This window comes from Hylaeus volcanicus, chromosome 6 (assembly GCF_026283585.1).
Source record: "Hylaeus volcanicus isolate JK05 chromosome 6, UHH_iyHylVolc1.0_haploid, whole genome shotgun sequence".
NCBI lineage: Eukaryota > Metazoa > Arthropoda > Insecta > Hymenoptera > Colletidae > Hylaeus > Hylaeus volcanicus.
Window position 1 is genome coordinate 3,629,982 of NC_071981.1, and position 10,188 is coordinate 3,640,169.

A 10,188-nucleotide genomic window follows, 5' to 3' on the forward strand; every position below is an offset into this window, starting at 1 on the left:
CATTGGATAGAAGCATCTATAGGACTACTTTGAGTTCACTCATAGAACAAGTGTCAGACTAGCTTTTTCTATATTCTATAACTAAATTGTATAAACTATTGGAAACTCTATCCTGATGTACAGTACTGTCTCGGACTCTCCGGTCCCAAACGAGTTGGTTATTTCGAAACAGGTGTTGTATTTTGGACAATGACGGAAGATAACATACTCTGTCATTTTAACACTAGTAAAATCGAACGAATGGAACGTATATGTACAACTAACTATACAACAACTAAATTTCAGAGAATACACACGCGAAAGAAAACATTGCACATATTCCGTCCTCTTTCCTCTGATCTCTTCCAGACCAGATTAATGAAAAAAATGATCCAAGACCGCGTAGCTTCCGTTTTTGGCCTACTGCCCAAGCATACTGGGTTAAAAAGCGTGTAACGATTAAAAAATGTCCCGTGCAGCTTCGTCAGCGCGATAGAACGAACAGGAGGGACGCCATTTTTCGTATTTAGCAATTCCAGGCGAGTCTGCGAGCCGTCAGTCAAAAGTTCCGTATTCAAATATCACGGTGATCTTTCGCCGCGGATAAGACGTTGGCTGCGGCTCTCCTCTAGCAAAAAATAAAGCGAGAGCGAATCGGTCGCGACAGGTAGCGGCAGGTGAGCAGGTTGCGTAATTAGTCGAGGTTGAGCTAGGTGTCCGTGATTGGTGGGGGAGGTGTCTAACGAGTTACGTTCCTCGCACGGACGCACACGCAGACACCTCCGCGGTCGTAATCTCCCTTTAACTGCGAGATTAGTCGCTGTTCTTTAGCTCCTCTCCGCGGACACCTATTTTGAAATAACTTCGGTGCCTCGTTCAATGGTCGGAATAAATAACAGGCTGCTTCGGCAAGGCTGGAACGATTTGTACCGGAGGTTCTGGTCTAGCCTTTGCGACGGTTGATTTATCGCGTTCCCACGCAACGCCGATCACCATTTTCCGAACTGCTACGGTCGATGATCCAGGTTACACGTGGTTCTTTAACCTTTTTAAACTATCGATCCACTGTGAACGATCGTTTGTCTTCCTGAGGGGGGGGGGGGGGCTCGGGAGACGATTCAAAGAGATCTGTCACGGTTCTGAATAATTATGTTAGGTGCACAAGCTTCGCAGGTTGGATTAAAAGGCTTAGAATATATGGCATTTTAGCAAGTAAACATTTTTCATAAGGGTACGCTTTTCTCAGAAAATGTTGGGCCGACATTAACTAAATTTTACACGGGTGTTTTGTAATAGTAGGACTTTATTCAGACCGAGAATTTTTTTAATGTTTTCTCAACTTTGAAATTTTACTTAAAATTGACCACTTGGAATTTTTCCAAATCAAATTTAAAAAGTCGTCAATGTATTTATTATTTGAACAATTCTTATAGCTGACGTTTATTTCTTTTACTTTTGTTCAAGAGAATATTACGCAATGGTACCGTACATACAGCCGATATATTAAAAACAAATCAATTGCAATTCGATTCAAAAGTCCGGTATCAAATTTGAAACTTAGCGCGTTTAATAACAAAAATCGCGAAGAACACTTGATATTTGGCCTTCTAAATGCGACGTTCAATTTATCAAAACCAAAGAAACATGTAATTGGGAAGTAGACAACGGTCCGATTGGCGCATCTGGGTCGCGTCGCGCATCCTTTAATAAATTTCCGTAGCTGTGATAAATATTCAGGCGTCGCTGTGATTTTAATTGATATAACGAAGGAATATTCATGAGCGAATTAGAGGGACGGCCAATTTATGCGTCTCGCACGGCATCGAATTCGGCGGTCCGCACGGAGATGCGTTCTCGTTCGACGCATAAATTCGCCAAAGCGTATCAGCCGGCGCTATGGATCTCTCTGGATCGCTGGGACGATAGTCGGACGTGTCCACTGATGTTGCGCGATATTTTGCAAATGCGCGTTCGCCTTGCAACGTTGCATTCGGGAAAGGAAACGTTGTTCGAATTTTCATGGACACGTTTTACAGTCTCGCCGATGGAAATATCGTGGCTAGTAAAAAATTTCTCGAGATTTCAAGGAAAAAAGGATTATCCCCGCCGCGACAGAACGTTCGGCAGTTCTGTCTTCTCTAATTCGTACTTTTCACGAATCTCTAATTCGTACTTTTCACGAATCTCTAATTCGTACTTGATCACGAATTTCTGATGGAACGTAGATTACTCGTGAAAATTCTCGGTTCGTTCGAAATCTACTTTCGGAGCCTGCGAGCGTGCTTCCGGGACCAACTTCCTGGCCTGGAACTATTTTTGGAGATCGTACGTGACTTCGTATATTAGTTTCCACGTTGGTTTTATCACCGGTACAGCGTGGCACGGTTTTCCTGCTCTAACACGGAATTTGGATTAGAAGTCGGAGAAACCCGAACGAGCAATGAAGTTAGAGAACCTTTCTCGGAGTTCCGATATATCCAAACCTAATCTCCGGAATTATTAAATATTTATACTCGCAATTATCGAAACGATTAAATTTTTCTCGCCTATTCACAACAGAATATAACGCCAATTCGGCTTGATTCAATTTCGCACCCCGAATCAAACGATCGATATCGAATTCTGTCGTTCTCATTCGAAACAATCTTTCCCACATTAGTTCCGCCATAACTCTACCAGACACGTTCGAATCAGCAACCTAATAGACCTCCCACAGCGTTACCCGTGAATGTCAATACGTTATTACTGACAGGCGCGAGGCGACATTGAAATATCGCCGCTATGCGAAATCTCCGCAGTGTCGGACACTTCCAATTGGAAATCGTGCTTTTCAGATTTCGGTCGCGGTTAGGCCGGATTCCCGTGCGAAGGAATCCTTTCGAGAAACGAACCGTGAATCCGCGCGGCCAGACACAGGTGCGCAATTACGCGACGTGGCACGCGATTTCTGACCGTCGATTGCGCAAACGATTGACTGACGTCTTGCGAATGTCATTCTAGAACGTAACAGTTTACGTGCCGTGCCGTCCACGCGCCAGGCGCAGAAGAGTGTAGAAGAGTTTCGCCCGTGACGATGTTTGCGTTCGAGGTTCTCGCGAGGTGCGAAACGAGACGCGAAGTTGACTCTTTATTTTTCTTGGAGGGAATAGTTTGTGGCGGAATTGCAAACTGAAATGACATTAACCCTTTGCACACCGAATTGTATTTCAATTTCGTTAATAGCAGCTCTCAACACTTTTAAGTGTTTTATTTGATATTTAACCCTTTAACCTATAAAGGGAATTTTATGCCTGTAGATCAAAGGGCTGACTAAAAGATTAGGCAATTTAAATAAATCAAGGAAGAACCAAATTCACTTAAATACCAATTACATTCTCACTTTTGTTGCATTTCGTAATTTTCAAGTGTGTGATATCTCTTGAAACGATTCCCTTCGTTCTACATTTTTTTAAATGTTCATAATCTCCAAGTACAGTTACCATATCATTTGAGTGAAATCTTTGGTTGCTGATTCGCAGCATATATTTTTGTAGAACCTTAGAATCGGTATACTCGAAGAAAATAAAATATTTGTCTCGATTCGAAGCTCAATGGTTCGACGAGTCCTGGGAAAATGTTGCTATCAAAGAAAACGTTTTCAGAAAATTACCAAAGGACCATCCCGTTTTCGGAACGTGGAGGTGGAGCGTTTGATGACGACGGCGGGCGCAAAATTTCTAGACATTCGTCACAGTCAGCCTGGGCCGACGTACAAAGCAACGAGGAACCATAGGAGCCTATCTTGGCATCGCGCTCGCGCCAGACCGAGTAGATCAAACCGCGCGCGAATTATTTTTAGATTCGCTCGACTGGTCGAGCGATTATTCCTCGCTAAATCATAACTTTCCTCCCTCCACCTTGGACCGCCCCACGGTGGAAATAAATTAATCGAAGGCCACTGCCCTTTGCGGAGGCGAAATTAGTCGGGACGGGTTTCTGGATTCGCCTACCAATTAATGAGACGTCAAACCGAACAGGTATCACCTAGTTTTCGTCTTCGAGGTGTACGGGTCTGGTATAAACCTTGATCGATCAATTAACCAGCAGGTGGCCATCGAGAAAGCGACTTGCTTCGACGAATTAGAGCTTGCACTAATCTGCAAGTGAATCGAGGCGTATGTCTGTAAACCTTTTAGTGACAAAAGTTGAATCTCAGGAAAGAGGTCTCCTAAGTTTTCAATTTTTATCTCTGAACCTAAACTTCATACAAAGAAACTGCAAATATAAAAAAGTTCCGTCTCATCATCCCCAATAAGCTACTATTTTTTAAAAATTTAGTTGTTCGACTGTTGTTCTTTCTTTATTCAAGATAATAGCAACAGAATTAGACCATTACAAGATCTCAGGAAAGAGGTCTCTTAAGTTTTCAATTTTTATCTCTGAACCTAAACTTCATACAAAGAAACTGCAAATATAAAAAAGTTCCGTCTCATCATCCCCAATAAGCTACTATTTTTTTTAAATTTGATTGTTCGACTGTTGTTCTTTCTTTATTCAAGAGAACAGCAACAGAATTAGACCATTACAAGATCTCAGGAAAAAGGTCTCTTAAGTTTTCAATTTTTATCTCTGAACCTAAACGTCGTACGAATAAACTGCAAATATAAAAAAGTTCCGTTTCATCATCCCCAATAAGCTACTATTTTTTAAAAATTTAGTTGTTCGACTGTTGTTCTTTCTTTATTCAAGAGAACAGCAACAGAATTAGACCATTACAAGATCTCAGGAAAAAAGTCTCCTAAGTTTTCAATTTTTATCTCTGAACCTAAACTTCATAAAAAGAAACTGCAAATATAAAAAAGTTCCGTCTCATCATCCCCTATAAGCTACTATTTTTTTTTAATTTGATTGTTCGACAGTTGTTCTCTCTTTCTTTAAGACAACAGCAACAGAATCAGACCACTACAAGATCTCAGGAAAGAGGTCTCTTAAGTTTCCAATTTTTATCTCTGAACCTAAACTTCATACAAAGAAACTGCAAATATAAAAAAGTTCCGTCTCATCATCCCCAATAAGCTACTATTTTTTTTAAAATCCACACCTCTACGCCTCTTAGAATTTCCAGCAAAAATCGTTCCGCACTCAAAGGGTTAAGAATCTCATCAATGAATCCAATGCATGCATCATCTCCACCTTTTCCTTCCAGTACTGTTTCAAACTCACATACCCCGTGTCACTTCCATTCTTATCGACTCTTCCTGCAATCCAAGACCCCATTTCATATTCCCGGCAGTGTCAGCGCCTATGGTTCATCGCTCGCAACTCTTACAACCTAAACAATCCCACCAACTCAGGTTTTTATCCTCCAAAACTCCGTCCTCGGAGCAGATGTTCACCGAGAGGATCCTCTACGTGTGTCGAGACGTTGGTCCCGAAGTCGGATAACCCATTTCATCCCGAAAAAATGCAACGACGCCCGCGTCGGAAGGAAAGCGTCGCGTCGGTTCGGTGCACGTGACTCGGGAACGCCGGGCCACGTGCCACGCGATACTGAGACGCCGGCGACGAGTTCGTCTCGGTTTCCTGGGCGAGACGACACCTCGTCTCACCTTAACGGATCGCGCTTCTTCACGCTTTTGTCATGCCTCGCCACGGCACGCTTACCCGCGGATAATGTAAAGCAGACCTCCCCTGGATGATCCCACGTTTTTCAAGACGCGGCTGGGATTCCCCTGCTGCAACGGGATTCGATACCAAGCGATACCTCTCCGTTCCTCCTCCGAGGAAAGTGGAATTCCTCGGATAGTTTCGTGGGGACTCCTGCGTTCCTTGCGCCGCGGAGGTTCGGCGTTTTTAGCGGAGCTCGTTCGATTGCTCGATCCTTGGACAGAAGTTCGGTATCGGATTTTAGGCAGATTGGGTAAAGGTCGATTCAGACTATACGACACGGACCGTCACGTTCCGGCAACGACACGTACCGGCACCGACACGACAAAACGTTAAAACACGCGTTTTAATAGAACTATTCACACTTAACAGACACCGACCTGAACGTTCCGTCAACGGGAATAGTGCGAATAGTTCCATTAAAACGCGTGTTTTAACGTTTTGTCGTGTCGTTGCGTTTGAAGGCAGGTCGAGCGCCAGTTCGATAAATACAGTAAAGTCTCTATTGAAAATGGGCGCGTTAGAATTTTATTAACCGACTTCGAAAAGGACGAGGTTACTCAATTCGACATGTATATATATATACATATATATATATATATAAACTAATTTTTTATTTGTTAGCATTTCATTTTTTTAAATTTATTTTCTTAAACATTACAATATAATATAATATAATATATATATATATATATATATATGGCTATAAACATAATTCGATATACAGAAATATCGTTAAAATGAAACTATTAATATTTAATTTATGTATATTAACAATTACCTACAAATGGCATGTAAAATTCATCATTGCCTTTAACAAGATTTTCCTGTTCTTTCATAACTGCTTGAAGACCATCCAAAAAAATATATAATAAAAAATATATAAAAAATATATATATATATATATATTTTTTATTAGAAATTAATTTTCTTAAATATTACAATATAAGATGCCAAAGGAAGAGTGTTCGAATTCTCAACTCTCAACTCTCTAGATTCATTTATGCTTAACGCAAATGTATATGTATATAATTAACACGTTGATCGCCACGTCACCCATATGTGGGTGACAGTGCTTTTCACTGAAGAACTAAAAAAAATGAATTCTGAAAGATAAGCTTCACAGGAAATGAATTTAAATGAAATTCGTGTATTTTGATCAAGTTACAAAAATAAATACCATGACGGATGTTTGATTATATAGTCTCTAATAGTCTGAATAATATTTAATTCTACCAGAAATTTTCAAGAATATTTCTCAGCCAGTCAACGTGTTGAACAGACAGTAAAATGATCCGGGATCGGATATGTCGATGAGACGATGCTAACGCAACGATCAAACTATTTTTTATTACTCCCATTTTTGTTGTAAAACTATTACCATCGTATTCCTGACGTTTCTCTGATTAAAACGAGACCAAACACGACGTAATTCGCATCATATTTACTACATGTCTCGCCGAAATAATTCCGGCGTTGGTCATTCGCTGTCCTTATCTACACTCGAAGTTTGTTGGCAAAACATTGGAGATCTTGTTGGCAAAACATTAGAAGATACAGTATCGACTGAAATAGATATGCAAAATCGGAGACCCAAAACATTGCACTTGAAGTTTTTATATGTTTACACTTGACTCGAGGCGAGCGTCGAACGTAGAAAAGGAACAGACAGTGAAAGGAGAAAGAGGTCCGAGAAAAAAAAAATACTCGACTGATGCGTATCAATCGGTTCGGATCGTTTTACACCGGTGGTCGGGGCTACTCGGACGAAATTACGGGCAAAAGAAATCTGAATGGGCTGGCAGCGGTGGGGTGGGTATCTGAGAGACATACAAGGTGTCCCAGTCTGAGTTATACAGAGCTCTAACTCCAAAACTATCGGCCGAATGCAAAATTTCAAATATGGAAATTGCATGGTAAAACGAGGCTCATGTTTCAGCGCGAAGGAATTTTTGTTAACTTTGTTATTTAACGAGATACGATGGTCAAGTTTCGTTTTTCAAATGGAACTGTATATTTTTGTTTATACCATGCGATTGTACTTTTCAAGACGAGTTCGTCAAGCTTCGATGTATTTACCCGATTTTTATTTGTTTTCAAGATAGAACGCTTCAAAGTTTGCTAATTTTCAAGGAAAAATCTCGGTTGCACCGTGCAGTAAGCACCATGCGGTTCTTGAAATCGATACGGAGGAAAATGGGTAGAATTCCAGAGTTAACAAAAATTCCTTCTAGCAATTTCCATATTTGAAATTGTTAGCATTTCATTTTTTTAAATTTATTTTCTTAAACATTACGATATAAGAATGTTGAAAAAAGAGTGTGACTCTTTTTGCTTTAACACGTTGACTGCCACACTGATTCGCACGGAAATGTCTACAGGACTAAAATTTCGTCTCGAGACAATTAGAAATGATAGAATCTAACACTTGTCGTATTACTTATTTTTGAATTCTCATCGAAATTTACGAATACTATCCAGACTTGTTTTCATCGATACTTAGTCCTTCAAATTATTTCTTAAAATTCTTTAGTGAAAAGCTCCGTCACCCATACGTGAGTGACGTGGCGTTCGACGTGTTAAGGAAAAGCAGACCCTTTTCCTCGAGGCCTTACAGTGACAATCGTTGCATTCCAACAAAAATTTTGCGATCGACCGATAGTTTTGGAGTTAGAGCTCCGTATCACTTAGGCTAGGACACCCTGAACAATCGCGTCGTCCCTTCTTCGCGAATGTCTTCGTCTTCTTCGCATTACACTGCATCGACTTCCACTCTTTCAGTCTTCGCCACCCTTCTCTCAAAGCTTCGCTACTCCGAGTCTCTTCTCACCTAACGAGAGACACCTCGTTATCGCGACCATGGTCTGAATCCCAAACTGTACGTTCCATAAATACTCGAATGGCCACTCCGGTGAGATTTACGCCGCGTAAAGGTGAGCAGCCCACGCACGCTCGGAATAATTAAGATACATTTCGCAATTAATCGAGGCGTGATCTGGTAACGATAAGACGAGCCGCGGTCTCGGCAAACATCGCCGTGGAACATGAGACGCGGACGAGGAACGCGGTGAGAGGCACGTGGCTTCCGCGGACACGTGTAGCAGGTGCGCGACGACACCTTGGCATCCTTCTATATACCAGTTCTTCTCGTCCACTATCGAGACACGGTATAAAGTTCGCAAATAGACATCCTCCTCGTGTTGGACGATGCGGCTTTGAGAATTTCGGAATGCGGGGACAGATGTTTGGCAGCACTGCGATCGGTACACTGCAAACTTTAATAATAATACTTTATTTACGGGCAATCTGTCTTTGATATCAAATACTGCGTAATAACAATCAGAAGAAAATTTTATGCGGTTTGGTATATGGAAAACATACGAAAAATATTTATATATTTTAGGTGAACCGGAAAATAATGTCGTTTATGCAATTTTTAATAGTTGTTTATCATTCATCAGCTCATTGATTTTTATCGATCTGGCATTGACAATTTGCACACTAGATGCCAAAAGGCTATTGATAACGTGAGCGATTATATAATTAATAATTAGAAATAGAAATTTATAAAGAATTTGTTTGAATTTAATGTAAAAGTAACGACATTACTTTCCAGTAAACCGAATATCTGTATCTGTTCACAGATGAATGTAATTCATACAAGTCGAAACGAATTAGTTGTTGACAATATTCTTTCTATATAGCTTGAATATTATTTTTCTCTTGATGAATCCCTTACAGTATTAAACCAACAAAGCCCATATTTTGGACCGAGTATTTCTCCATCAGGCGAATATTAAGAATATGCTTTGAACAAATTTTGTTAAAATCTCAATCTTCAGAGAATTGTCATCTTTAAAATTCACTGAATTAACTTAAAAAAATCTTTAGCAAGTCTCAAATTTACTCATATCGCCTGTATCGAATAATCGAAATTATTCCAACTCAGACCTAACGCACGGAGTTTCATATTTTGCTTCCCAATTCGAGAACGTTGCAACGTCTTCATGGTCTACCGCTACCTTTAGAATTCTCCTGAACGGTCGATCGATAGAGACCTCGTCTTTCTAAAATTCATTTTTCTAAAATCGCCGGAGGTGGCCATGTTTGCTAAAGGTCCATGTCGCAAAGGACAAACGGACCTGGAGATCGCTCAGGAAACCTCGGTCAGAACATGACGAGTCTCTGTCTCTGTCTCTGTCGGAGACAACGAGGTCTTGGCTAATTCCGTCGTCGCACGTGCGTGCAAACGCCAGCGACGGTGTTCTCCTCGTGGTTACGCAACGCGCGGTCCAAAAATTCATGCGTTGTGCCTCGAGTGCCGGTGTCGAAATTTCGGATTCCTTCTCCTTCACCAGGCTACCACCTCGATCATCCGCGACGAGGAAGCTCAAGACACAGACCATATTCTGAGATCCCTTCAGGGTTAGGTCTAACAGAGAAACAGAGAAACTAGTACAAGTCGAAACGCGTATTAGTTGTTGACAATATTCTTTTGAATATTGCTTGAGCTTCGTTGTTATTTTCTTCTTCTTCTGCTCTAGGTGCAGAGCATATTCTGAG

General features: G+C 40.9%; 1 protein-coding gene across 5 annotated transcripts in view; it reads left to right on the forward strand.

The window, feature by feature from the left end:
* Positions 1 to 10,188, forward strand: part of LOC128878725 (LIM domain-binding protein 2) — a 191,382-nt gene that overhangs the window by 121,275 nt on the left and 59,919 nt on the right. The gene's annotated exons all lie outside the window — the stretch shown is intronic.